General features: G+C 48.4%; 1 protein-coding gene across 1 annotated transcript in view; it reads left to right on the top strand.

The window, feature by feature from the left end:
• Positions 1-26975, top strand: part of NANOS3 (nanos C2HC-type zinc finger 3) — a 57878-nt gene that overhangs the window by 10240 nt on the left and 20663 nt on the right. Inside the window, exon 2 of the mRNA XM_053296476.1 lies at positions 21336-21489. The gene's annotated coding sequence lies outside the window, so the exon portion shown is untranslated. The remainder of the gene's footprint in view (positions 1-21335; positions 21490-26975) is intronic.

The raw sequence follows: 26975 nt of genomic DNA, 5'->3' as shown, positions 1-26975 counted from the left end.
ACTCTAGGCGCCATGGTTAAATTGCCCAGGAGCCATAGCTTCCTGGTGCTTCGGCTTTGTCAAGCCCTGGGCTATAGCATCACTGTATGGGTATCTGCCATCTTCCTAGACTGACGGTCCAGTCTAGCTTCTCCACAATGGAAAGATTGTTGTGCCCTGTAAAACCGCACCCAGCCTCCCTCTCACCAACCCTGAATCCCAATGACATCTTGAGTCTTGATCTTCGGTTAGCGGGCTAGGCCCACTAACAAGTGGACTGTGACCTGGTTTAACATGGTCCGCTGTTGGCACCACAATATTTGTTATATGTCTGAAGTAGAAAGAGGAGGAAGAGGAGAGGGGATGCAGAAGAGGAGAAAGAAGGTATGTCTGCTAATTTATACCAGTTTAACCGTTTGTGGCTCTCTCACCCCTGCCCAGCCTGCCCCAATGCTAGTTCAGTGTGGTGCTAAGAATTCTGTTAGACTTCTTAATCTTCCACCCCTGCCCAGAACTACAATTCCCAGGTGCCCTAGGGCCCCTGCCCAGGACTACAGTTCCCAGGTCCCCTAGGGCCTTGACAAATTTTCTTTTGCTCTACGAGCCAGACCGAAAATTTAGGAGCAAGACTGTTCCACTCCTTGGTGGAAAGGAGCAGACTTTCCACCTGCCCACAGCAATGCCCTCCACTCTGATGCAGGGAGCGAATCCCTGCATTGCTTGCAGTCCTGCTCTTGGTCCTGTCAGTCCGGCTCAGGCCAGCGATGGGTCATTGAAGTGACAAGGAGGAGCAGCCTGCCCTTGCTTGGTTCACTCTTTCCGCTTGGCCATGCTGGTCCATCGCCTGACTCAGGTACCATTCTTAAACGTCTAGGCACCATGGCAAGCTGGGACCTGGGAAGGAATCACTGCTAAACCAGTCAGTCTGCTGCATAGCTGTGCCATGAAAGAGAGAGCAAGGATATGCATATTTTTAAAAATCAAAATCAAAGTGGGTTCTATGTTGCAGGTTGGAGTTAAGGTAGATCTTGGACCTGAAAAGGTTGAAAACATCTGAGCTTGAGGCTGGTACCTCCAGAACAACCTGCCTCCCCACACGCAGAGTTTGTTCACTCACTCTGAATCAAGGGGAGAACTAATTGAGGTTCTCTTTTGTTCTTTACGTGCACCACTTTTAGCTCCCAATTCCTGCCTGCTTTCTGCCTGCTTCCAGCATTCTTCACAATCTGAGCTGGGCCTGGATATCTGGGGTTATTAGCAGCAGAAACCAGGAGAGGTGGCTCTTCCTAGTGTCTTCCTCTCGCTCCCCGACAAAGAAGTGGGATTTATTTTTAGGAAGATGGGGGGGCACTGTGGTGAGTGTGACTTCGTACAGGGAGCTGGGCTGGACTTCTAGAGCTATCATTATTGCTCTGCGGAGTTTTATTTATAGTTCCAGGAGGTTTACTTAGAGGAACACACCCACCAAATTTGCTATAAAAAGGGAAAATAGGCCCCTGGTTGGAAGCCTGTGGAGTTACTTAAAGGGATGGACTTTATTTTCATGTTACAAAGCCAGCCTATTTAGGATGCTGCCTCCACCCTCTCTTGGCATACACACCAAGTCAATCTGCCAAACACAGCTAGCCAGCTCCCACGGAGAATCTGCACACGTGCGCACACACTGCCCATGTGTGCCCACTCATTAGTTAGACAGCAGTAATCGTGATAATAGTGCATGAGAGCAGAAGGTTCCAAGTTCCCTCCCTGGCAGCATCTCCAAGATAGGGCTGAGAGAGACTCCAGCCTGCAACCTCAGAGAAGCTCCTGCCAGTCTGTGAAGACAATACTGAGCTAGATGGACCAAGGGTCTGACTCAGCATATAGCAGCTTCCTATGTTCCTAAAGTTGACAGCTAAACTGGTTTAGTTGCCTATGTCTTTTTAAAAATAATGTTCTAAAAAAATCCCTAAAATATATACGCATGGTTTTGTTTTAATAATAATATTTATATAACACCTACAAGTAAGCACTGCACAAAAATATTAGAAAGACAGGCCCTGCCTACAGGTCAGAATCTTCCTTAAAGTATACTTCTAGCAGGAAAGCTCAAAAGCCTGCTGATGTTCTCAGAAGCCAGAACTCAAATTATTTTAAACTTTGTATAGGACTGATGTGTATTTTTTTTCCCCTTTAAAACAATGCCATTGTCAGCATGCATCTCCGCCCCATTCTACTTTCATATTTCAGTATCTTGCTAGAAAGAGGCTTGGGGGAAAGAAATGGAAAACGTTGTCAGGTCCAGCTTTTGTGATGTGAGACGCTGCTGCACTAGGTGGAATTTCTCTGTTTGTGCAACTCTTCGGATATAGGAACCTTCTTGTCATCGGCACGTGACAGTTCTAGGGTTCTGCCCTGTGGCAAGATTTCAGGAGAGTCTGGCATTCTGGGTAAATAAGAGTGGAGAATTCTTTCATAGCTACACACACAGCTGCATGCAAAATGGCCATTACTGCAACAAGAAGGCCATTATTATGACAAGAGGCGTGGTTGGAAAGAAGGACAGTCAAGGGGAAGGAATGCTCTCCTATCTGAGACAGAGAGTTACAGGCTATGAAGGGCAGGCCAGCCTGTTTGACTCATAGAATTCTTTTTCAGCTGGTACTCTTGTAAATAAAGACATCCCGTGCTCTCTCCTTCAAAGGAAACCTCCTGCAAGGCTGGCCCTGAACTAGTCATTGCTTGGGGATGGGCTCTGTGTATGTCTGTGTATGTGCAAACATTTTCTAACTCTAAAATCAGCAGTGAAAGGAAAGCGCCATCCAGACAGGCCCTGTTTCCCAGCACTTGGTGTTCCAAAGAGCTGCTCTTGGGGGCTATTTGTGCTAACAACTTAAATAATTGAACCACGCTAAAAGCACCTTTATGGATCCCCTTTTTAGGGAGTGGGAGCGCTTGCGCTAGTGCTAATTTCAAGACTCCCTTAATGCTCATTTTTCAGAAGGGCGTGAACATGCTTGCGGTGCTTATACCCAGAAATGGAAAGTGCGTGGTCTGTAAGTGGACTATTTGGGCCAACTCCTGCATTAGGGCAGCGGCAGCAGTCATGCGCATGAGGGCAACCCGTGCATTAGGGCAGCAGTCATACCGGTATGCCCTGCTGGGAGTGTGCAAAGTGAAAGGGAGCCCTACATCTCCAAACATGTACAGGCCTGCCGTGGCTTCCCAGACAGAACAGATCCACTCTGTCTCCCCTTTGTACTTTATATGCTCTCTGCTTGTGGGTGATTTGGGTTCAAGTTGCAGCTTGGCTCTCAGTTCCCTGGATGCCCTTGAGTGTCATTACATCTCAGCCTCAGGTCTCCATCTGTTTTAAAAATAAAAAAAAATAGGGAACCTGCTTCACAGGGTTTGTGAAGCAAAATCCATAAAGGATTTTAAAAGGGAATCATTTTTCAGAGCCACTTTTGCACAGAGATGGGGCGGGGGGAGAGAATGCCCTATTCCTAAGCACTAGCTTCAAATAAATCTGTACCCATCTGAGATTTCTTCCTGTATCTTCTGCCTCTTATGTGGGAGTAGCAGGCTTCCTGTCTAGAACTCTGTGACTTGGCCATTGTTCAGGGCTTAGTACATAATTCATTAGCATTTCCTGTTTCACTATGTGCTAAACTGAGGTTTCTGTCATTGGTGATTGGGTGGCTGTTTTCACCCAGGGTGTCATAAGCTGCAATAAGACTGTGAAATATGTTTGCGCTCTTCCAGAGGATGAAAGCACCACAATCAGCTACATTGCTGAAGTGATGTTGGAGCAACCTGGATTGTGTGTGTGGGGGGGGGGGGAGGTTAATCTTGTTGCAGGGAGGGATAGATAGCTGCAGGGCTGGGGCATAGGGAGGAGTTGCCTATAGAACTAAAGCAGGGTATCTACCTGCCAGTGCTGGCGAAGTGCAGTGCACATCCCATGTTTATTGTTGTTATTTTGTTAGAAAACAAAGAACAATCACCAGCGTTGCAGCGCCATGGGGGAAGGGAGAGAAGTATTCTTGCTGCAGGGGGATCACCTGGTCCCTGCTCTCTCTCTCTCTCTCTCTCTCTCTCTCTCTCTCTCTCTCTCTCTCTCTCCTCTTGAAAAGACACATGCGTGTTAGGGGAGCCTCACTAAATGCTGCGGGGAACTTTGCTGCTTAGTTTGGTCTGGCTGTGTTTTGGTTTTTAAAAGCGTAATGCGGCATGGGGTTGGGCAGAGACAGGGAAAGGAGCCATGTTAACATAGGCAACCATGAGTGCTGCTGCTGTAGCACCACAGTGGGGCTTCTCGGCCCATCACATGAAAAATGAATGAAAAAAATTTATTTTGGGAAGGGATGCATGTTGCTCATCACTTGTGACGTTACAGGCGCTGTCCAATAGGAGCCCGTGTCAGCCCTCTGCCGTTCACCCATTTTTTGAGCGATATGTGTACTTTCTGGGGGACAGAAGGGGAATAATATTTTCCAAGCCACAAAATAAGATTGAACCAGAATGTGCTTGTGAAGTGCTAGCTGCGGGAAACATGTTTGGACCCCCCTCTACAATGAACGGCTTCTGCATTCTTTGCTCAGTGGCACACATCTGGAATGGCCCTTTTGTTCATTCGCTTTGTTCTCTTGGCCAGTGGAAATAGAAGGAGCTGCACCTCCTCAGATGTGCTGCATTTGACGCATTCTAGCTTGATTTCAGTAACAACCTAGTGAACCAAATGAGTTGAAATGAAAAATCAGACTTTGAAAAATATTTTGTTTGTGACGCATCAAAGCAAAGGTAAGCAAGGGCATGGCTTTGCATCCTTGTTTTCCTTGTTCAGCATTCTAGCTCTAAACAGAAGCAGTACCATGTCGCGGGTGGGGAGGGGGGTTTGATTGTACTGTACTACATGTGCCAATACCCTCCCCTCCACACACACACACACACACACCTCTTCCCCATATTCACTGGCAAGGCTCAGCACAGTTGTTCCACATCGTGAATTGCAAGCCCTGCTAGAACACGCTTTGGGCAGACCTAGCTCGGAATGACGTTTGTGTTGGTCCCCAATTAAAATGCGAAAGGATTTCAGAAATGGGCTGTAGACTTCTGGTAGTACACATGAAGTGCCCTTCAGTGATTGGAGCCTGCCAGGCTTGGCTGAGGCTTCTTGTTTCCACCAGATTACCCAGCATGCATGGCTGCCTTAAAGATGCTGCCTCCTCCTTTGAGGATCATGGAAAACAATGGGAAAGCCGGGATTTCTGGCGCTAGGCTGGACTATACCGAGCTGGTGCCCTACAACGAGGCAGCCACCTTGGGCAGTGGATGCCGTGGGTGCAATTAAGGGTGGTGGAGAGGCGGATAGATCTGACCTATGGGGCATAATCCACCAGGAGGTTCTTCCAAATAAATCTCATTAAAATGAACAGGAGCCAGCAGCCCTAATGTTTGGTGTCTTTGCGTTTGTGTTACTCCCAGCTTTGCATTGCTGTGAGGAGGTGGCAGTGCCACCTGAGGCCAAGTGTGCCTGCTGCTGACAGGCAAAGCGCCTATTATCCGCCTTCGGAGAACTTTCTGCGTGTGTGTGGGCAGTGAGGGTGTCTTTCCTCCGAAGCCTGTTGCTTAAAATACAAAGGCAGGGATCTCATCACAGAACAACCAGGTGGGAGCAGAGCAGCTGCAGCGTTGTGCAGATGTAGTGGTTCTGCGAAGTCATCTTAGGACAGGAAAGAGGCATTCATCCAGATGTGAAGATGGGAGAAAGCCCAGACTCTGAAGTTCCAATAAAGATGTGGTTGATGTTCATGGGAGAAGATACAAACTCATACATGGACGCTTGATAAAGTAGTTCTAAACAGCTTATCACCGTGTTGCTGTCGTCTTAACATATATAGTGGACTACATCGTTCTCTTTTGATTGGGTTTTTTGCACTAACATCTCACCCAGGGGTGCACACACAGTGAAAATTGAACAGCTCCTCAATTGTGGGTGGGGGACACTTTTGGGGAGGGGCTTGTGGGTTATTAGGTTTGGTGGAGAATAGTTCAATAAAATGAGGGGGTGGTTCTCAAGTGCTTAGCGGGGGTCAGCACCTCTGACCTTGCCAAACAAAATTATCATGGTGAAGTGGGTGCCGTTTTGTCATATGGCGAGTTATGGGCACTATTAAGAGTGATACTCAGAGACAAATTTGGGGTATGATCCACTGAGATGTTCTGCTGTGCTGGCCTCCAGTGGTACCCTTGTTTATTTCAAATGAGCTTGCTTGGGATAATTTCTGTGTGGGTTGTGTCCTCTGTTAATTATGAGGGGTAAGTGGGATGCCATTTTGATTTCCCACCTCTCTGGCAACAAAATGGCTTGTTCTAGATGTGGGCTTGACACTCTTGGTTGAGCAGGATTCTTCTTCACTGATGTGCCAAATTGAGGCTGGATTTTAGGTGAAAGCACATCGTCTTAGACTGACACAAGCAAGTGGCTGATCCAGTAACAAGCAAGAGATGATTCCTAGAATGAGAAGAGCAGACTGAATTATAATAGTACTTTTTGGAGCTCTTTGATCCTCGACACAGGTCTGCACGTTGCTGATGGTGTCCCTATTTAAAACACCACTCCTGGGGTACTTCGTTAAAGTACGAACTTCCCCACCAGGCCCTAATAACATACGGAAGAATGTTATTCTCTATACTTGTCCTTAGCCGCACAACTAATCTTCCCTATGAAGAAGTGCCCTAGCCTGGGATTTTCAGCAACATTCTTCCATCTGCAAGTAAATTTACTCAGGCATCTGTGCCTCCTATTTTTGATACATCCTTTGCTGACTCTTTAGTCCCTCTACAACCCTTTGCACACTTGTGGTACTTATGTGCAAACACAAGAGCAAATGACAGTGAAAGGAGGCAGGAATTATTTGCTATAACTGAGCGAAAGGGTTCAAAGAACACGGGCCCCCAGCTCCTGAGGGCCCTCCAGCTCCACCCCTCCGCATTTTCTTCATTATCTCCCTCACTCTGGTGGGGGGGGCGCCAGAGAGAGTGATGAACAGGGGCCCCCCCTCTCCCCTAGCTACGCCCCTGAAGGGAAGTAAATGGAGTGACCTGGAACTGCTGTGGTGGGGGCTGTGCTGGAGATGCCCCTTCCCTCCAAAGGGCTGCAGGGAAGAGACTTGGCTCCGGCACAGGCTGGATGGAAGGAAGTGGGAGGAAGGAAGTGGGGCCTGCTGTCTGGCTCAGAAGCCAGAGAAGCTGCAGCTGCTTCCCCTTCTGGGAGTCTGCTGGGGATGGCAGCCAGGCTCCTGCAGGGTGGGTGACACAAGGGGAAGGACAAAAAGCAGAGCTCGGTCCTGCTGCGCAGCAAGAGCAATGACCTCAGCAGCTCCCGCCTGTCAGAACAGATCCATGCTGGCATCTTTGTGCTGGAGGCTCCTGGCTGCCTGCCTGCCTGCATGGATGCTTCTGTGGGTCCATCTGTAGCCAGGGCTGAGTGCACCGAGAGAGGAGTGGGCTTTTTCGATGTAGATAGGAGATGCCTCCGGCTGTGCAGATGGGGCTGTGATTCTAACGTATGGCCTCAGGAAGAAGGCTCCCTTCCCAGAGAGAGAGGGAGAGATGGCTGTTCTTCCCCACTCAAGACTTGGTCTGCCACCAGAGCACTCAGCACCGCAACTCCAGCTCCCGAGAGCAATGGCTGGACTTGTTGTGGCCTATTTTTAGATCTCGCCTGGGTGTTCCTCAAGATGTCAGCTTTGCTTTGCAGATATCCTTGCTTCTGCTCAGTTCTGTTTGCATAGTTGAGCAAAGTACACGTTTTGCGGGGTGGGGAATTCGATTTAAAAATGCATTAAACCATATTTCCAATTTGCAATAAATACTCCAGAACATTTCAAACACATTTTTTCCCCTTTGGCATAAATTCCTAATGTATTTCCAAAATAAAATTATATGCATGCCCATTCAGGAATGTCTTGTTTATGCTGGGATTGCTCGCTTGTATAATACATGTAACTTTAAACTTTACTCAGGTTTAAGTTTTACAAGGACTTAAAATTAATACAAATAAGGCATATTTATTGTTCTAATTTAGACTGCAATACATACACACGGTTTAGGGATTAATCCCAATTGAACTCAGTGGGACATCTGAGTGAAGTTCTGTATATCATCCTGCATGCTGTGCAATGTAATAAATAATACATACTGAATTAACTAATCTTGTGCCGATTAGTTCTTATTATTACAAATTGAGGAGTGATGAAACAGAAACAATAAAGATAAACCAATATTTGGTCCCTGAAATATTTAATAACCTTCAGGAAAGGCATGGCTTAAAGTAATGGCGGCTGGAGCTTCAAAGACACGGGAGTTCTATTTTAGGCCAATATTTCCTTTGCAAGGGGGAATTAACAGAACAAGGGAACATGCCCACAAAATCCTTGGGATTGCATCACAGTAGTGCTAGTATTAGAAGTCACAGCAATATGAGGGTTAGAAAAATGGTCACAGAGAGAGAGATGTCTCTTGAGTGGTCTCACCGCCGCCTAGTTCTTTTTTAGCCCTGGGAACCGTGTGAGAAGGCTTCTTCAGTGCTCCTTTCATGGAGCTCTCCAGTGCTTTTCCTCCAGGTAATGATGCTTTACCATCTCCAGAACTCCCAGCTGAGTCCTGGAATATTTATCTCCCTTTTGTGGCATGGGAGGAATCTTGCTGCCCTATGGGACGACTTTGCCCAAACCCTTGTCCCAGAAGCACCATTCCGCGGCTTCCTCTAACATGCAGTAGATGGTGCTAGCTTACTGAAGACTCCTGATTTTTGTCCATGAAATCGCCAGGGTTTAGGTAAAAGGATGAATGCAAAGAACTGATCAGTAGATCACACAGTGAAGAGGAGGGTCCTAAGCCACCTAATGGCGCAGCAGGGAAATGACTTGACTAGCAAGCCAGAGGTTGCTGGTTCGAATCCCCGCTGGTATGTTTCCTTGACTGTATCGGGCAGCAGCGATATAGAAAGATACTGAAAGGCATCATCATCTCATACGGCATGGGAGATGGCAATGGTAAACCCCTCCTGTATTCTACCAAAGACAACCACAGGGCTCTGTGGGCACCAGGAGTCGAAATTGGCTTGACAGCACACTTTACCTTTATAGGATAGTGTAGAGACATTTTTTTCCATCAACTGGTTTATCCCTGCATGATATTCACTATTCAGTTGGGCTCTTACTGTGGTGTGCAAGAGGGTTTGCTTACCAAACTTAGCACACTATGACCAGGAGGCCTAAAATTCTGCTAGAAAACTGAAAACTCCACTCCACTATGACTTGTTTTCAACCTCAAGAAGGTTTTTCTAGTATTTCTTACATTTCCTACAAAATGCAAAAATACCAAGTAGAGCAGGAAAAACATCATTCAATTCAGAGTACTTTTAATATACCTTTTCTTAGCGCAGTTTAAAATCTAATCAAAATAGGCATTTCAGAGGTATGAATTCTCAAGACTGCCCAGATCTTTCTCTGTGTTGTACCAAGGGGAGTGTCTTAGTGATGCCTTCCTTCGTGCTCTCTCACTCTCTCTTCCTGCCCCCCTGCTCTTTTCACCAGTTCTGGGCCATGATTGGGGAAAGGAAGGAAGTAGATGCAGAATGTGAGCAATGCAGGCACAGGTGGTGTAGGCAACATTTCTTTCTTTGAGGAGCAGGACAGCCTGTATTATTGAAACATCCCAGCCCCACAGACCCCGCTGGAGGGGAACAATTCTTGGCCAAGTTGGCCCCCACTGAATAGATATTCTCCAGCAAAAGTGACACTGTCATGTAAATGTTACCCCTTACTGCCTTGTGCCTCTTCAAGCCAGCTTCCCAGTACCAGAGAATATGGAAAAAATGTGGGCAGCCTCAGAGCCTGAATAAAATGTCACCCTGACCCTGCTGAGTGTGTGTGTGGTTGTTTTGTTTTGTTTAAAGAAACATGCCACTTTGGAAGGAAGCACCTTAGAGTTGAGACCTGGTGGGTGAGGTGAAGGATGGGTGCTTAATCCTCCCCTCATTGCTCTTTCTCCAAATCGGTCACTTTCCCCCCCCCATCCTGTGAGGTCTCTAATATATGTTTGTGAACACACACATGCATATTTTAAATAAAGTAAAATGTTAATGTGATGGTGATGTGCTTGAAACCCTTGTTTCATACAAGTGTGTGAAGCAGCCCTCCTACTTTTGTCTCCTACTCCTACTCTCCTGTTCCCACCACCACCACCACCACCACCACACTTAGACTTTGACCACAGAGTCTCTAGACTCAATAGAAGGCTCTTCTGAGGGCCCTGGGCCCTTAGCAGCTGCCCAGCGATGCCGGCACACTAGTCAATAGGCCTGTGTGAAGCTTTGGCCAAAGACTTTGCCTCTCTGTGGTATCTGAGGTGTAGTGCAAAGATCTCCAGCGTTTGCCCCCATATGGTACCGGAGGGGTGATGCAAAGTCTTTGGCTTCACACAGTCAAGGTACTGGGATTGACTATATGCACACATTGTGGAGTGCGTGCATCTTTCTGCGGGATCTGTGAAATGGCCTGAGAATGCTAGAACTTCTGTGTTTGGAAACCTTCATCAGGTCTCTTGCAGTTTGAGCACAATCGGAAACGTGCATGCACACACCTTTGTGGAATGTTCCCTTTTTGGAATACTAGTTTTCTCAGTGGAGAAACCACCCAGTTGGAACGAACCCAGTGGGGTAAGACATCCCTGACAAAACGTCTTACCAAATGTTTGTTGAGAGCGTATAAGATTTGACAACCTCCCTAGGCAGCTTGTTACATTACTGAACTACTCATCCAGATGACAACCCTCCCTCCCTCCAGAAATATCTGTTGGTACTAAAGATAGACAGCGCTGAAGTATAGCTGTGCTGTGGTGGGATTGCCTGTTCGCCATTTTCCTCTCTTTAAGGGGATTTAAAAAAACATATATGTACTTCAGACCTGGAGAGGGTTGTGCATAACCACGAACCCATTTGTTTTTAGAGTTGCTACAGAGTATTTGTATGTAAATCGCCTTGAATGCTCAGAAGTGCTCTATAAATGCTGCATACCACGAAGAGAGCTGAAAGTGGTTGCATTGCATGGTTCTTTATGCTTTGATTGCTCTGTTCCTCCAAGGCACTCAAGGTAGCATCGCTTGTTCTCCTCCTGCCATTTTATCCTTGCAACAACACTGAGGTAGGTCGGGCCGAGACTAGGCAACTGGTCCAATGTTTGCCCAGTAAGCTGTGAATGGCTGAGTGGGGCCCCGCTCAGTCATTCTGGTCTGATATTCCAACCACTGCACCATACAGCTGGTGCTTCCTCTGGTGTTTCACACACCTTCCTTTTGCTGCCACCTCTGGCCAAACAGTGTTTTGCAATAATACGAAAGCTGAAGTGAGGTGAGTGTGTATGAGCAAGGATCTCTTTTCAAACGGCCTTCAACTCTCTGGACAAAAAAACCTCCCCTCTCTTTCCCGCCCAAGGTGGTGTCAGGGAGAATGTGCGGGTTGTGCCTTGTGTGAATGAGTGGAAGAGGGCCGGTTGGCCCCAGTGAAGTCTTAACCAGCACAGCAGCATTGATTAAGAACGGTGCTAGGTTGCAGCCCGATGGGAACCTCCCCCTTTCAGCGCTCCCTGGGATTAGGGGGCCTCCTTGTAACTGGGGCACAGAGACGCAGTGCTTCTCTAAGCTCCTTACTCTGTTTCCAATTTGCTGTGCTGGAGCTGAATACATTAACAGGGATGCCTGTCAGAAGCCCCAGGCAGCCGGGGAAGCCGCGCCTGCTGCTTAATCCGGGGCAGGTCTCCTGAACCGCTGCTTCAGTGCAAGCATTGCTAGGCAGAGCTCTCCGCCAGCACCCCACCCATCGACACCCGACTGCTTCCAGAACTCATGCTCTGTGTGTGTGTGCGCACATGTGCACACCAATCCATTGCTGACACGTTAGAAGGAATGGCAGGAGAGAGTTGCGTGCAGCTTCAAAGGCACAGCTCAGAAAGTCAGGCGCAAGAAAGGATGTTGCCGATCAGGGAGAAAGATGCGGGGGAGTTGTTTGGGTTAGGCAAGTCACCTCTGGGGAGGCCTGACAGAGGAGGAAGGGTTAAAGCTGCACATTATGGATCTGAAATGGTCCCGTCCAGATGAAAGGAAATGGGACAGGGAGATGCCTCCTCCCAGACACCTTGTATGTTGGAGGGGCTGGACTGAAGTGCCTTTTGGGGAATGAAGCAATGTGGACGAGTGATCAGTTAGCTGCTTTATGTACCCTTTCCCCTACCTTTCCCCTTCCCCCTGCAACCTGAGAGTGAGCCAAAAGACCCATTCAGCCTGGGGCCTGGGCTTCGACTATCCTGTAGCCAAAGCCTGCGAGGGTCAAGAGAAGTGGGCTTGTTCTCCCATCGCCCCCTTGGGCCGGTCCCTTTAAAAAGGGACGTGCAGAATAGCTGCTATTTCGTCAGCAAGCCTGGCAACGATTGCCACTGTTTTTTAACACTGAGCGGCGTGTTAGCTTCTGCACGATAATAATCTTGTCTATTTGCTACATGCTTCACAAAGTAAGGTGAGAACATTGCAGCCTCTTTTTTAAATGCAGGGTTTCACTGCAGCAGCCTGGCTGTGTCTAGACAGCCCTCCTCCTTTCCCCACAGCACTTTATCCCTTCTCATTCATTTCTGATGGGACGTCTGGTTACAAAGTGAACACACAGCTGGCCTGTGGGGATTGAAAGGCCACTGGCATCCCTTTCCTCTTCCTTTTGATTTTTCTTTGACGTTCTTCCCTTCCCCTCCAAATCCTGCTTTCTTTCCAACCCCCTTTTAAGCAGGTACATAAAATGCCCTGGCTACACCTTGGCCAGCTCCGTGACCCCATCTAGCACAGTATCTCCTCTCCAGATGTGGGGCGGGCCTCCCCCTTTTAGGAGGAAGTTGCTCATCCTTTTGCGAAATACACAGCGCTTTTAGTATGAAATCTTCTAGGAGTGTGTTCTAGAAGTAAACTATATAACAACAACAAATATTTATATACCGCTTTTTAACAAAAGTGTTCAAAGCGGTTTACATAGAGAACTAATAAATAAATGAGATGGATCCCTGTCCCCAAAGGGCTCACAGTCTAAAAGAAATATAAGATGGACACCAGCAACAGTCACTGGAGGTGCTGTGCTGGGGGTGGATTGGGCCAGTTGCTCTCCCCTTGCTCAATAAAGAGAATCACCACATTAAAAGGTTGCCTCTTTGCCAAGTTAGCAGCGGTTAACATTATTAACATTGTTTATTTGATACTTGCATCTTTTCCCCAAAGAAACTAGGAACAGTGTATGGTTCCCTTTCATATTACCCTTACAATAACCCTGTAAGGTAACTTAGACTTCACTCCATCCCATCCCATCAATATTATAATGTTTCTCACACAAACAACATATTTACTTAAATAAGATTCTAGTGGGCAAAAATCTTGACCACTTTCTGCTACCTTCTGCTTTTTCCAGATATGAAGCTTTATTGTGCTTTAGTAGATGTGTGAACTGAAGAGATTTATAGATAAGTATAGCCACCTAATGGCACAGTGGAGAAATGACTTGACTAGCAAGCCAGAGGTTGCCGGTTCAAATCCCTGCTGGTATGTTAACACCTATATTGGGCAGCAGTGATATAGGAAGATGCTGAAAGGCATCATCTCACACTGCAAGGGAAATGGCAATGGTAAGCCCCTCCTGTATTCTACCAAAGACAACCACAGGGCTCTGTGGGCTCCAGAAGTTGACACCGACTCGACGGCACACTTTATAGATATGTATATTTGCCTTGAGCTTCACTGGGAAGGGAAGGTGCAATTTTTATATAGATGATAAAAGACTCAGTTCAGCTGTGGACTCTTTAAATCATCTATTGTTGGGCCATGACCTATAAATGGATCAAGATTTCATCTAAGCTAAGCCTAGGGTAAATTTTGCAAGGTTTGAGATAGATTTATGTATCTCATTAGGTATGGCTTTCTTTACTATATCTGTTTTTCTCTGTCCCTTTCTTTTCCATTTTATTTCTTTTTTTCTTCCCGAAGGATGTGTTGCGTGGCAATGCATCAGTGGCACCCAAACTATCTTTTGGAGAAAGAAGAATTAAAATATGAAGGACTGATCTAGAGACAGCTGTGCAGCTAGATGTAGTGAAGAAAACCATGTATGAGACAGAAAAAATTACCTTAGGCCTTGCTAAAGATTGACTCCTCCTCTTCCCCCACTTCTCACCTAAAATGGCATTCCTGGTTTGATGAGACACGAAGCTTCTCTAGGAGCTTTCTGTCAAGCTACTCTCGTCCATAGGCTCTTTTGGGGTGTTTTGGCTACTACTGATGGCTCCAGACCTCTGTGCTTCTGAGGCAGGCACCTGTCAGGAAACGGCTACTGTTACTACTGCTTGTATGCTGCTCTTCAACAGAAGTTCTCAAAGCAGTTTATATGGAATAATAAGGTAAATTAATAAGATGGTCCCGTGTCCCCAAAGGGCTCACAATCTAAAAGGAAACACAAGGTAGACACCTTCAACAGCCCCTGGAGGGGTGCTGTGCTGTGGTTAGATAGTTGAGAGCCACTTGCTCTCACTTCCAAATTCATTTATTAAACAAGTTATACCTAGCTGTTGGAGGATTGTTATGCTGGGCAACAACCTCTGCTAACTTGGCAAAGAGGCACCTTTTGATGTGGTGATTCTCTTTATTTAGCAGGGGGAGAGTAACTGGCCCTATCCACCCCCAGCACAGTGCCTCCAGTGACTGTTGCTGGTGTCTGTCTTATGTTCCTTTTTAGATTGTGAGCCTTTTGGGGACAGGGGTCCATCTGATTGATTTGTTATTTATCTGTGTAAACCGCCCTGAGCCATTCGGTATAGAAATTGAATGAATGAATGAACTAGACTAGAAGTGGGTCAACAGTTTCCAGGTATTTACAAGGCTGCCAGCATTTGGAGTGGAGGGAGTCTGTCCCCTTGTAAATCACCTTGGGATGAGATTTATGAAAGGTGGTATAGAAGTGGAACTATAAATAAATAAATTTTGCTTCACTCATTGGGAACAGGAGACACGGTGATACATGTTAAATTTTAGGAAGATAGATTTAAGAGCATCTTGGTGGTAGACAAACTGCTCAGGGAGGTTTTCTCGGGGCACAGGAAACCCAGTGGGGAAACTGAACAGTCCCCATTTGTTTCCAGGAGGCTTGCATGGGAGAACTTCCCCAGCTTGCAAAGCTCCAAAAGGAAATGTGGACATCCCTTTGCTTGAGATGCTTTATTGTTTATTTATTAGATGTATAAACCACCTAATAAAACCTCTCTAGACAGCTTACATAAAATTGGGGGAGAGAGAGAGTGTGTGTGTGTGTGTGTGTGTGAGAGAGAGAGAGAGAGAGAGAGACAGACAGACAGACAGACAGAGACTCACACACAGACAGACAGACACAGACTAACAGATACACACACTATGTTGCCTTTGTGGATACTGTCTTCAGTCTCTGAGGGGCCATAGCTGTCAGGTGATTGCAAGTAAGCGGGCAGGAATACTGAGCAGTCCGTCTTCTGGCAGTCTTTTGATTTGCTCAGCTCTCGTTTCTCACAGGTGCAGAGCAGATGGGCTGGAAGTTTGAAATATAAAACAGCTTTCTTTCACTCTGCCTTTTAACGTTGCTGAAGCTGAGAATCTGTTCTTGGGTGGCTGCTACAGATGGCGACTGGGCCCCCAGCCTCCCCCCCCCCCCGGTTTAGCTCCTCGCTTCTGTTGACTCACTCAGATGGCAGACTCAATTCCTGAGCAACTTGAATTTCAGTGCAACTTACCTTCCAGGTTCCAGGCTAGGTTCATTTCTGCAGAACTAACCAACTAGGAAGTGTTATCTGCAACAAAACAGTGCCAAAGTAGAGTTGCCAGGTTTTGTGTGTGTTTCTTTTCTGGTACTGCTTTTGTGCCTCTTAATACCTGCACAAAGAGTAACCAAGACCATGGCTCAGCGGTAGAGCATACACGGTCTGTGAAGTTCAGTCTTCAGCATCTCCAGGCTGCAGGACTGGGAAAGTCCTCTCCTGGGAAACTGGGGGACTGCTGACAGTCAGTGTAGACAGCACTAGCCTAAATGGACCGATGGTTTAATTTGGCATATGGCAGCTTCATTTGATGATAGACTATGCCAAGATGGAAATGTCCAGAGATTCAGTAGAAGGTAGAAATTGGATGATAAGAAAAAGATGGCTGCATCTGTTTGATGAGGGGAAAGTTTAGCTGTTGAATTTCTGGTTATCGTACAGATGTTAAAGGCACTGGAGTCCTGCCAGAACAAAAAGCTGGCTGCTCCAAACCAAAGTTGCTTGTGGTTCTGCATGATAATGCTGCTCTTGGACTGTGACAGTAACCATATGGTTTGTGAGTTGTGATGTGTCCTGAAAAATCCTTCCTCTCTCAGAAGTGCCCTTAAACTTTCTTTGACCAGTTCTGTGCTTTAAGAAGCAGCATGCTGACAGCTTTGCTCGGCTACTGAGGCTGGTCACTGCCACCTGCTGGCCAAACTGTGCAATGTGCAGACTCTGTCAGCTGGCAAGGAAATGCCAGGCGAATTCTGCCTGCCTTTCCAACACTCACCGAATTTTAGAATTGGATGAGACCTTGGAGGTTTTCTAGTCCAACCCCACTGCTCAGTGCAACAGTCTGCGACAGCATCCTTGACAGACAGTCATCCAGTCTTTGTCTGAAAACCTGTTTTGGAGGAGAGCCCACCACTGTTCAAGACAGACTGTTCCACTTTCAGACTACTCTCTTATATTTGAGCAATTGCTCTTAAAGCGTAGTCACTCTGAATCTGAATTTCAACCCATTAGTTCCTGCCCTGTCTTCAGAAGCAACTAAGAACAAGTCTAGTCCATCTTATATGTGGCAGCTGTTCAAATATATGAAGATGGCTGTTGTATCACCCTTTAGCCTTCTCTGATGCTCTTCTTTGGATGCAGTGCCCAGAACAGAACAGAGTATTCCAAATGAGGTCCGACCGGTGCAGAACAGAGTGGAATTAATTACAGTGGTCTGGACACTTTTGCCTTTGTTAATGCTGCCTAAGATTGCATTAGCTCTTTTAGCAGTTGCATCACACTCCTGGCTCATGCTCAGCCTATTCATTTACACACGTGGGGATTTCTTTGTTTCCTTCTTGGCATGCAAACTGAAAGCAAATAATTGATAGCTGTCAAAAACTGACGTATTGGGCTACACATGTGCTGTTGTTTTTTCCTCCTTCTGATGAGAAGCAACACTAAAAAAGTAAATAGCACAGAGCTCCCCTCTGAAGAATACCCTTTTGCTTCCTTTTATTTGAAAAATGCATTTCATAGAAATGAAAACACCAGCCTTTGTTTTTACCTCCTCCTAAAGGAGGAAATTGAGGCCAGTACAGTTCTGTTCCACTGATGATCCTCTAGAATAAGGAGGGGCATGATGTGTTCGGGCCCAGTGTCGGGGTGGGCCCAAGGCCAAACTCTGCAGTGCCTGCCTGCTGCAATGATGCAGAGGCCTCTGGAGACCATCTCCCATGGATGGATGGGATGGGAGAAGGAAGTTTTTTAGCCCAGCCACCCCCCACCCCCACTGGCAGGAGGAGCTTTGGCAGCAGGAGGAAGAACCATTCGCCTCCCCAAGGATGTCAAGGCCAACTCCACCATGAACCTGAGGGGACCCACAGAGATCCCTTTGCTGAGAGCTTCCCCATGTACTTCCGCAGACTGTGGCTCTTTGGAGTCAAGAAGGGTACCCTTTCTCTGTGCAGATGTGGAACAAGGATGGCTGTGCTTTGGTCATGCCGCAGTGTCTATATTCTATGGAGAAATGAGCCATCTGGTGCTCTAGGCCAGGGCAGGACAAATGTTGTTTTAGGGAACCCCCTGAAATATTCCTTGAGCCTCCCCAAGAGCAGCTAAGGCCTAGTACAGACAATACTGGAGAAGGCGGTATAAATATGAGGAAAGAACACTCCAGAGCTATTGGCCAATTATAACCTGGAGGAAAATTCAGCCTATTCCTCTTAGGATAAAGGAAATAATGTTACCGTTCTGTGAAGTTCATTATCAAGCTTGTGAATGGCTTGTTTGCCCTGTATCGTCTATGCTCCTCTCTTTCCCCTTTTCCCTGGTGGATCCCTTCTTAATTTCTTATTTGTATGTATGTATTGGTTTATTTCGGCCCAAGGCCAGCATATAATTTCTTATTCGAACAAGTGTTGCTCTTTTCAACAATGTAATAAGAATGTCCTTCTCCACCCATTCCTTAAACAAGGTAAGCAAATCGTTTTCTAAGCTGCCAGAACTTATTTTCCTTTTAAAGTATTGAAATATAGTGAATATTTTCCACTAGCTGACAGCTGAGAACACGCGGACATCCGCTCATGCTTCTGATGTATCATCTACTACTTTTAGTATGTTTAGTCTTTTCAGTATTAATATGTACCATTTTATATGTAATTACTTTTTATCTACTCTCACTTTTAACATGTAACCACCCTTATACTTTTATGCTGGTCTATGACCGTAATAAAGATAATAATAATAATAATAACTAGCTGATCCGGCACAGAGCATCTGCGCCCCTAGTTCTGGAGAGCCAGCGTGGTATAGTGGTTAGAGTGCTGAACTAGGACCGGGGAGACCCGAGTTCAAATCCCCATTCAGCCATGACACTAGCTGGGTGACTCTGGGCCAGTCACTTCTCTCTCAGCCTAACCTACTTCACAGGGTTGTTGTGAGGAGAAACTCAAATATGTAATACACCACTCTGGGCTCCTTGGAGGAAGAGCGGCATAGAAAATGTAAAATTAAATTAAATTAAATTAAATTAAATAGTTCTCCCTGTCTCTCCTCATCATCATTGCCCCCCACCCTTCAGCCCCAGTCCATTCTCCTCCCCACCCCCACCCCTGCCTTCAGCTCTCGCGAGAGCTGCCACACATGGGATTAGCCATGGGTACATCTTAGAGAAATAAATAGAAAGAAGATAATATAATTAATAATTAAAACTGACAGGATATGCTTTTTGACTGGATGCTTTGAGAATGAAGCTAAGAGATTAAAAAATGAGTTTAGCTTTTGAACAGTGCAGGCAGTGACACGGTGAGAGAGAGAGAGAGAGAGAGAGAGAGTGTGTGTGTAAGTGAGTGTGTGTGTCTTGTGTTTGGCGAACCTGACCGGGGCAGCCTGCCTGAGCCTCTCTGGCTCCTGTTGGACTGCAGCGCCATCATTCCAGCTGCAGCAGCTGGAGTGCCTCTGGTTGGTCACCCCTGAGATAGGGGCTGGCACCACTCCTAGCAATGGCTACTGAACCTCCTACAGTTTTTATGACCTTGGTTGGCAGCTCCTTTTCCTGGGTGGCCACTTGGAAAAGGGTGAGAGGCCTCCCACCTGCTTTCCCCAAAGGTCATGGTGTCCACATCTCCCCTTTTGCCTCTGGGCTGACAACAGGGGGGGTAGCAGGTGGCCTCCCTCCTGTGGGCCGGTTTTCTCGCTCAGTGGCTACCAGCCGCTGATCCTGCTCAGTGGAGTCCAGACGCCTTGCGCAGAATGCGTCATGTTTTGGTGGTTGTGGAGCTCTGTCAATCTTTGCGGTATTTGCTCTGAGCAGCTCTATAAAACTTTCATATGTTTGTCTTGTGGATCTATAAAATGGAAAGCCTTGGGATAAAACAAACGGGCGTAACTATAATAGGGCAAGGGGAGACACTTGCCTGGGGGCCCACTGCCTTGGGGGGGGGCCCAGAGGCAGGTCACATGACTGACTCCCCCAGCTGCGCACCAGCCCGGGCTTCCTTCAGTTGTATTCATCCTCCGAAATTGATGATGTGAGTGTTAAGACCTGGAGCTACCAGAACAGCATGTCTTTCTCTAGTACCATTAAATGACTTGCATCATCCACAATTTACAAAACCTTAAAAAAAAAAATTTAGGATGATGTTCTGTTGTGGCACATAGGATATGTGTGTGTGTGTATGTATGTGTGTGTGTGTGTGTATGTGTGTGTGTGTATGTGTATATATTTGTGCTTTTTGTTACCACTATTCAGCCTCATTTAAGATTTCTTTACTTCATGAGCAGAGCTTCAGTGAGGGGGGCGCCATTTTAAAATCTTGTCTCTGGGCCCACTCCAACCTTGCTACGCCCCTGAAAACAAACATTTATTTTTACCATAAGCTTTGTGGACTGGAGCCCACTTCATCAGGTGCATGAAGTCCTGCTCTCCTGCCCACCAGGATGCCTCTGTGGACTCGGGTTCATGGGAGCTTAAGCGGAAATACATGTATTCATCTTATAAGATGCCACAAGGCTTGAAGGTCGTGCACATGACCTCTGGCCACTGCTTTCATGGGCTGGGAGGGAGGCAGGATTCAGGCCTTCACCGCACTGTGCACCCACATGAGCAGCAGTGCAGCAAAGGCAATATCTGGGAGCAGGAGGACTTCCCCCTCCCACATCCCAGGGTGTCCCATGCTGCTACGAGCACAGCAGCTGCTCACAATCGAGCAGCCGCTGCGCTTAGTGCAGCCGCTCCTTCCCCCCTCCCCCCGCATCCGATTCACTGCTGGAAGTGGAGGCGGGCCAGGGGGAAGTGATTGAACCTGGCAGTGGTCATGATCGCCAAGAGGAGAGCTGGTCTTGTGGGAGCAAGCAGGACTTGTCCCCTTAGCTAAGCAGGGTCTGCTCTGCTTACATATGAATGGGAGACTTGATGTGTGAGCACTGTCAGATATTCCCCCTCAGGGGATGAAGCCGCTCTGGGAAAAGCAGAAGGTTTCAAGTTCCCTCCCTGGCTTCTCCAAGAGAGGGCTGAGAGAGATTCCTGCCTGCAACCTTGGAAAAGCCCCTGCCAGTCTGTGAAGACAGTTCTGATCTAGATAGACCAATGGTCTGACTCAGTATGTGGCAGCTTCCTATGTTCCTATGAACCACAGGTTTGCCTAACCTTGGCTAAACGCTGGGTTCAAAAGTGGGGCTAGGCACAGGGGCTGTTAGGGTAGGCTGCACATGTGGATAGCCTCTTGGTCTGTTGCAGCAAAAGAGAACTACCCCTCTGGAGCCTGGTCTATAGTAACTCAGCTGTAGACTTATGCTTGGGAATGGGTCAGGGGGTGTAGGTAGCAGGTAACTGGCTCCACCCCCAAGCAACCATTTTGTATCTGGCTCAGTTTTGTGAAGTAAAATAAAGTCAATCCCACAAGCCTGGAGAATGTCCACACCTGCTTTAGAGGGAGTTGTATAAAAGCAAAGTGTTCTGGTTATGGGTGCTAGAAAAGATGAATATCCCTGATGGTTAAACTTTCATTTTCTTTTTCCTTGCAGAGGCTTCTTCTGTCTCCATTCTTAACATTTCTGACCAGTTGTCTCTGCCTGGGAAAGTTATCAGCTGAGGAGCTGGCATGAGGAGTCTGACGCCAGAGCATGGCTGGTATTCCCAAGGAAGGAAGGAAGGAAGGAAGCCACACGGCACTGCACGGTAACCACCAATAGCGTCAGTCTGCTATTGGTTTACTTTCTCCATATCTGTGGGATTGCTGTGCTGAAATGTGACCAGTCAACCTACAGGACCAGGGCTTCAGTTGGCTACAAGCACAATACAGGCTGGGCCAAAAATCTTTTTAAGATGATCACAATGTGTTTAGTTGATTACTCTGACTGATTAATTGACGACAGCCTGATTCAGACATCCCAACAATCCATGGATTGTGAACAAGCGAGGGTGATGCAACCAGGCTGCCTCCGTGTCCTTCCCATCCCATTTCCTCCTCCTCCTCCCCCATCCCCTCACATACTTGGTAAATGCAGAGGCTTCCCTCACTGCTCCTTCCTGGCTTGTCATGATCCAACAGACCAGCCTGCAGCCAAATTCAATATGGCCTCCTTTTCGTTCTGGCCAGGTGCCTGCGGCTTTTAACATCTATGTGCCAGGCAGGCAGGCAGCAGCTTCTCCCATCTTGCAAAGGGAGGGATGGGAAAGGTGGTTCACTTAGTATTTGGCCCCTTGGTGAAACAGGGTGACTCATGTCCCAGGAGCCCCGTCAGAAGAAACATGAGCATTGCACTGTGTGTGGAAGTGAGGCAGCTCCTGTTAGATTTGTGGTTGGGGTGTGTAAAACTTGTGAGACATCAAGAGCCCATCCGGGCCAGTCTTTGGCACACCCTTCTGTTTTTATGCATAACCCCTACCTACCGCCATTCACACCCTCTCTCAGGCATTCGCTGCCTTACTGTTTATTTCCCACCACCAGGGTCTGTTCCAGCCCCCCGGCCTGCCCCCCCATTGCACATCCCCAAGGTCATCACCTTCCCTCTGATCAGCCCCAGGTCAGATTCCACTTGGCTACAGCCACCTAATGGTGCAGTGGAGAAGTAACTTGCCCAGGGAACAAGAGGTTGCCAGTTCAAATCCCTGCTGGTAGGTTTCCCAGACTATGGGAAACTCCTATATCGGGCAGCAGCGATAGCGGAAGCTGCTGAAAGGAATAATTTCATACTGCGTGGGAATAGGCAATGGTCAACCCCTCCTGTATTCTACCAAAGACAACCACAGGGCTCTGTGGGCACCAGGAGTCGGCACCAACTCGATGGCACACTTTACCGTTGCTTTAATCCCTAAAACGGAGGTTCTCAGCCTTGGGCCTCAGATTTCGTTGGCGTGTAATTCCCATCACCCCCAGCAGCCACAATGGTTGAGGGTCATTGTGGCTGGAGATGATGGGAGTTGCAGTTCAACAACTTCTGTGGACCCACAGTTGGGAGCCTGTGGCCAAAAAGACAGCAATAGCAATAGCACTTACATTTATATACCGCTCTATAGCTGGAAGCTCTCTAAGCGGTTTACAATGATTTAGCATATTGCCCCCCAACATTCTGGGTACTCATTTTACTGACCTCGGAAGGATGGAAGGCTGAGTCAACCTTGAGCCCCTTGGTCAGGATCGAACTTGCAACCTTCTGGTTACAGGGCGGCAGTTTTACCACTGCGCCACCAGGGGCTTTTACCACTGCGCCACCAGCATGCCCAGTGGTTTTTTTTTGCTAGCCAACAACCCGAGAACCTGGAAGTCCCAGATCCAAGTTCCACCTTTGCCAGGAACCACCATGTGACCTTAGGCAAGTAACTATCTTTCCGTCTCAGCCCTCGCCCCCCACCCCCACCCCAGCTAAATCTGCAATGCTGAGTGGCCCAGCAAGGTTGCAGAAAGGATTCCTTTCTGTTTAGAATCCTTTAAAGGGCTTCCTAGAGGAAGCTGCCTTTAGACTAAGCCAGGTCCTCAGTCCCTTTAGCTCAGTATGGTCTGCACTGACTGGCAGCCGCCGCCGCCACTCTCCGGGGGTTTCAGGCAGGAGTCTTTCCCCAGCCTTTCCTGGGTGCTTTCCAGACTAGCTGCTCATCAGCAGCAAAATGCCTCCGTTCGGGCAAGTTGCATTCGGGACGTAAACAGCCGGGGGAGCAGTCTCGCAGCAACGAACAACCCAAAAGAACCAGCCACCATTTTAGGCCAGATAGACGACGTCCTTGCTCTATATCGCAGCGATTAAATCCGCAACAAGGCATTGGAAATGTGAACGGCACCCTGCTGTCCGCATTGGGACTCCGGTGTCACGATGCAGGAAGTGCGGAAGCACACTTCCCTGATATGATCCTGACCCCATTGCAGGATCTAGTCTGGGAAGCGCCCTGGAGTTGCCAGAGATGCAGCCGTCTGGGGCCTTCTGTATGCATAGCAGCTGCTCTGTCATGGAACTGCAACCCTCCCCTAAAGCTAAAGGTAAAGTGTGCTGTTGAGTCGGTGTTGACTCCTGGCGCCCACAGAGCCCTGTGGTTGTCTTTGGCAGAATACAGGAGGGGTTGACCATTGCCTCCTCCTGCGCAGCATGAGACGATGCCTTTCAGCATCTCCCTGTATCGCTGCTGCCCAGTATAGGTGTTTCCCATAGTCTGGGAAACATACCAGAGGGGAAGTGAACCGGCAAACTCGGGCTTGCTAGTCAAGTCATTGCCCCGCTGTGCAACTAGGTGGTGCCCCTCCCTGAATGCTACGGGCATGCCAAGTTGCCTTATTGATTGTTTGGTTTACAGGGCAGCCCTGTCGTGGCTGGCAGGAGGGCCTTCCTCCCTTGCAAGATAAGCCAAGCCCGGAGAGGAGACGGGGACTGGGCAGCAGCTAATTCATGGGCTGCAACAAGCTGCCCAGGCCTCCTCCAGCTACTTGTCTGCTGGAGTGTATCCTAGTTCTCCTCTAAGAGGAGGCAGGGAGGGGAAAGAGAAGGAGAGGCCTGCTTAATTATGGACCAGCTGCTCAAGACAGAGATTCTCCTGCTACAATAAAGGAAGGGCAGATCTGCCTGTGTGGGCTTGCTCAGCTGTCTGAAGTTCACACCTGCCCTCTCTCTCTATTACCTGTAAAATGCCTGTTGTTAGGTCAAGGACAGGGGAGGGGGCTTTTTCATTGGGAGGGACTGGTGGCAGGTAGGGATGTGCACAGAACCGGCCGAGAGGCCCTTTATGGGCCTACAAATGGGCTTGAAAGACCGGCGGTTCAGCCCGTTAGAAGGTGGGGGGGATCTCTTTAAGGATGGGGGAGAATGCTCTTACCCCTCCCACTGCATGTTCCCCTCATCGGCGCTGCCTTGGGGTGGCAAGGAGGTACGCTGCTGCCCCGCCAGACAGTTTTAAAAGGCAGAGCCAGCGGGGGAAATGTCGCGGGGGGGGGTAAGAGCACCCTCCCCCATCCTTGAAGAGACCCCCACACACACACACTTTCAAACTGGCAGGCGCTGGTTCTGTGCACACCACTACTGTATCTTCTCTGGAGATTTGGTAGGGTAGCCACTCATACAGAGAGCCCGCGTGGTGTAGTGGTTAGAGTGCTGGACTAGGACCGGGGAGACCCGAGTTCAAATTCCCATTCAGCCATGATACTAGCTGGGTGACTCTGGGCCAGTCACTTCTCTCTCAGCCTAGCCTACTTCACAGGGTTGTTATGAAAGAGAAACTCAAGCATGTAGTACACTGCTCTCTGGGCTTCTTGGAGGAAGAGCGACATGTGCGCTACATGGAGGGATTCCCTCAAGGCACAGCCGCTCTAGGCACCCGTCTCTGTGTGTGGCTGGGCTGGAAGCAGCCTATACTCGCACACCAGTAGGTAGCCCTTCAGGCAGGGTTGCTTAACCTTGGGCCCCCAAATGATGTTGGACTACAACTCCCATCATCCCCAGACATGGCCTTTGTGGATAAGGATGATGGGAGTTGTAGTCCAACAACATCTGGGGGCCCAAGGTTTAGAAACCCTGCCTTTAGGGAATGCTGGTTCCCTTAACCTTGGCTAATAGCCAGGCTTAAAAGCCAGGCTAGGCTGCGCAGGCCCATCGGGATCAGGCCCAATCCTGGCCATTCTCACACAAGGCCTAACCAGCCCGGGCATCCCTACCCAGGTTAGTGTGCGCGTGAGAACAGCCTCCAAACCTCCTACTGCTCTACATCACCCCATCTTAGGTTGTACTTCCTGGCCATGCTAGATTTGTTGAGGGTTAATTATTGTATCCCACCCCTTCGTCCATGAAATACAGGCGTGCCCCATTTTTTTACCCGTGCAACGTGGTTTCCATGGGGTTTCCCCTCACAACAACCCTGGGAGGTAGATTAGGCTGAGAGAGAGGGAGTTTTTTGGCAGGGGATGGGGCCATAACTCAGCCATGTACACTCTTGATGGGAGAGGAAGAGGCCATAGCTCAGTGAATTAGACTAGTCCAGGGGTCCCCAACCAGTGGCCCTCCAGATGTTGCCAAACTACAACTCCCATCAGCCCCAGCTACAACTTGTTGTGGCTGGGGCTGATGGGAGTTGTAGTTCGGCAACATCTGGAGGGCCACTGGTTGGGGACCCCTGGACTAGAGCATCTGGTGTGCATGTGTCAGGTCCCAGGTTCAAGCTTTTTCAACAACTCCAGATCGGGCTGGGGAAAGACCCCTGACTGGAACCCCAGAGCGCTACTTCCAGTCAGGGTCAGCAGTACTGATGGATCAAGAGTTTGATTCTGTCTGAGGCAGTCTCTAGTGTTCACATGAGCAGACCTGACGTTGAGGTTGTTCACACAACCTTCAAGGCGGTGCAGGGGAGGCAGGATAGCACCCCCACCTCCGGTCCTCTTCTGGCAATGCAGCTCCCACGACCACACAGGTAGCCTCTCCTGGTAGCCGCACAGCCATCTGGATACTGGGAGAACTCAGCCCACGCGAGGAGTGTGGTGCATTGAGGGATTCTCCCTCAGCTAGGCGCTCTAGGCATGCAGCTCTGTGTCTGCTACATGACCAGGGACCCGGGGGTGGGGGGCGGCGCATACACCTGTGCCTGTTTACCCTGGTAAAAGCCAAAGTAATGTTGGGAGTGTGCACGAACCGTGGTTTGGTGCTGGGAGGCAAGCGGGACCTTCAAGAAAGAGCAGAGCGGGTCCTTAGCTGCTCTCCACTGCCCCATGAAGCTTCCTGCTCAGCCCAAGTACCCCCACGTGGCACCAGCACACACATGGTGACTGCGCATGCACAGTCGCCATTTATGTGGTCAGCTTGGTGTTGCTGACCACGCAAATGTCACCTGCGCATGCACGGACTCCATGTGGCGCTGCATGGGAGTATTTGGGCCAAGCACTGCTCCAGCTGGAAGGACCTGCTCTCCTTTTTCTTCAAGCTCCTGCTCCCCTCCCAGGGCTGAACCAGTGCTCGAACCGTGGTTCCTGCGCACACCCCTATTCCATGTTCACAATGGAACTATGTCACAACCCAATAAGCACATTCATAATTGGACGCCCCTGCTGTGGCATGCACATGTTCAACAGCTGTAATCCAGAAGTATACACGAGTACTAACATTTGAGAGGGAGCTTTCATTTCATTGGCTGCCCCCAGTAGAAACCATCAACTGTCTCTTAAATGCAGTGAACTTGATTTTTAAAAAGAAACG

This window comes from Hemicordylus capensis, chromosome 2, assembly GCF_027244095.1.
Source record: "Hemicordylus capensis ecotype Gifberg chromosome 2, rHemCap1.1.pri, whole genome shotgun sequence".
Lineage (NCBI taxonomy): Eukaryota > Metazoa > Chordata > Lepidosauria > Squamata > Cordylidae > Hemicordylus > Hemicordylus capensis.
This window is presented reverse-complemented; position numbering and strand designations above follow the sequence as displayed.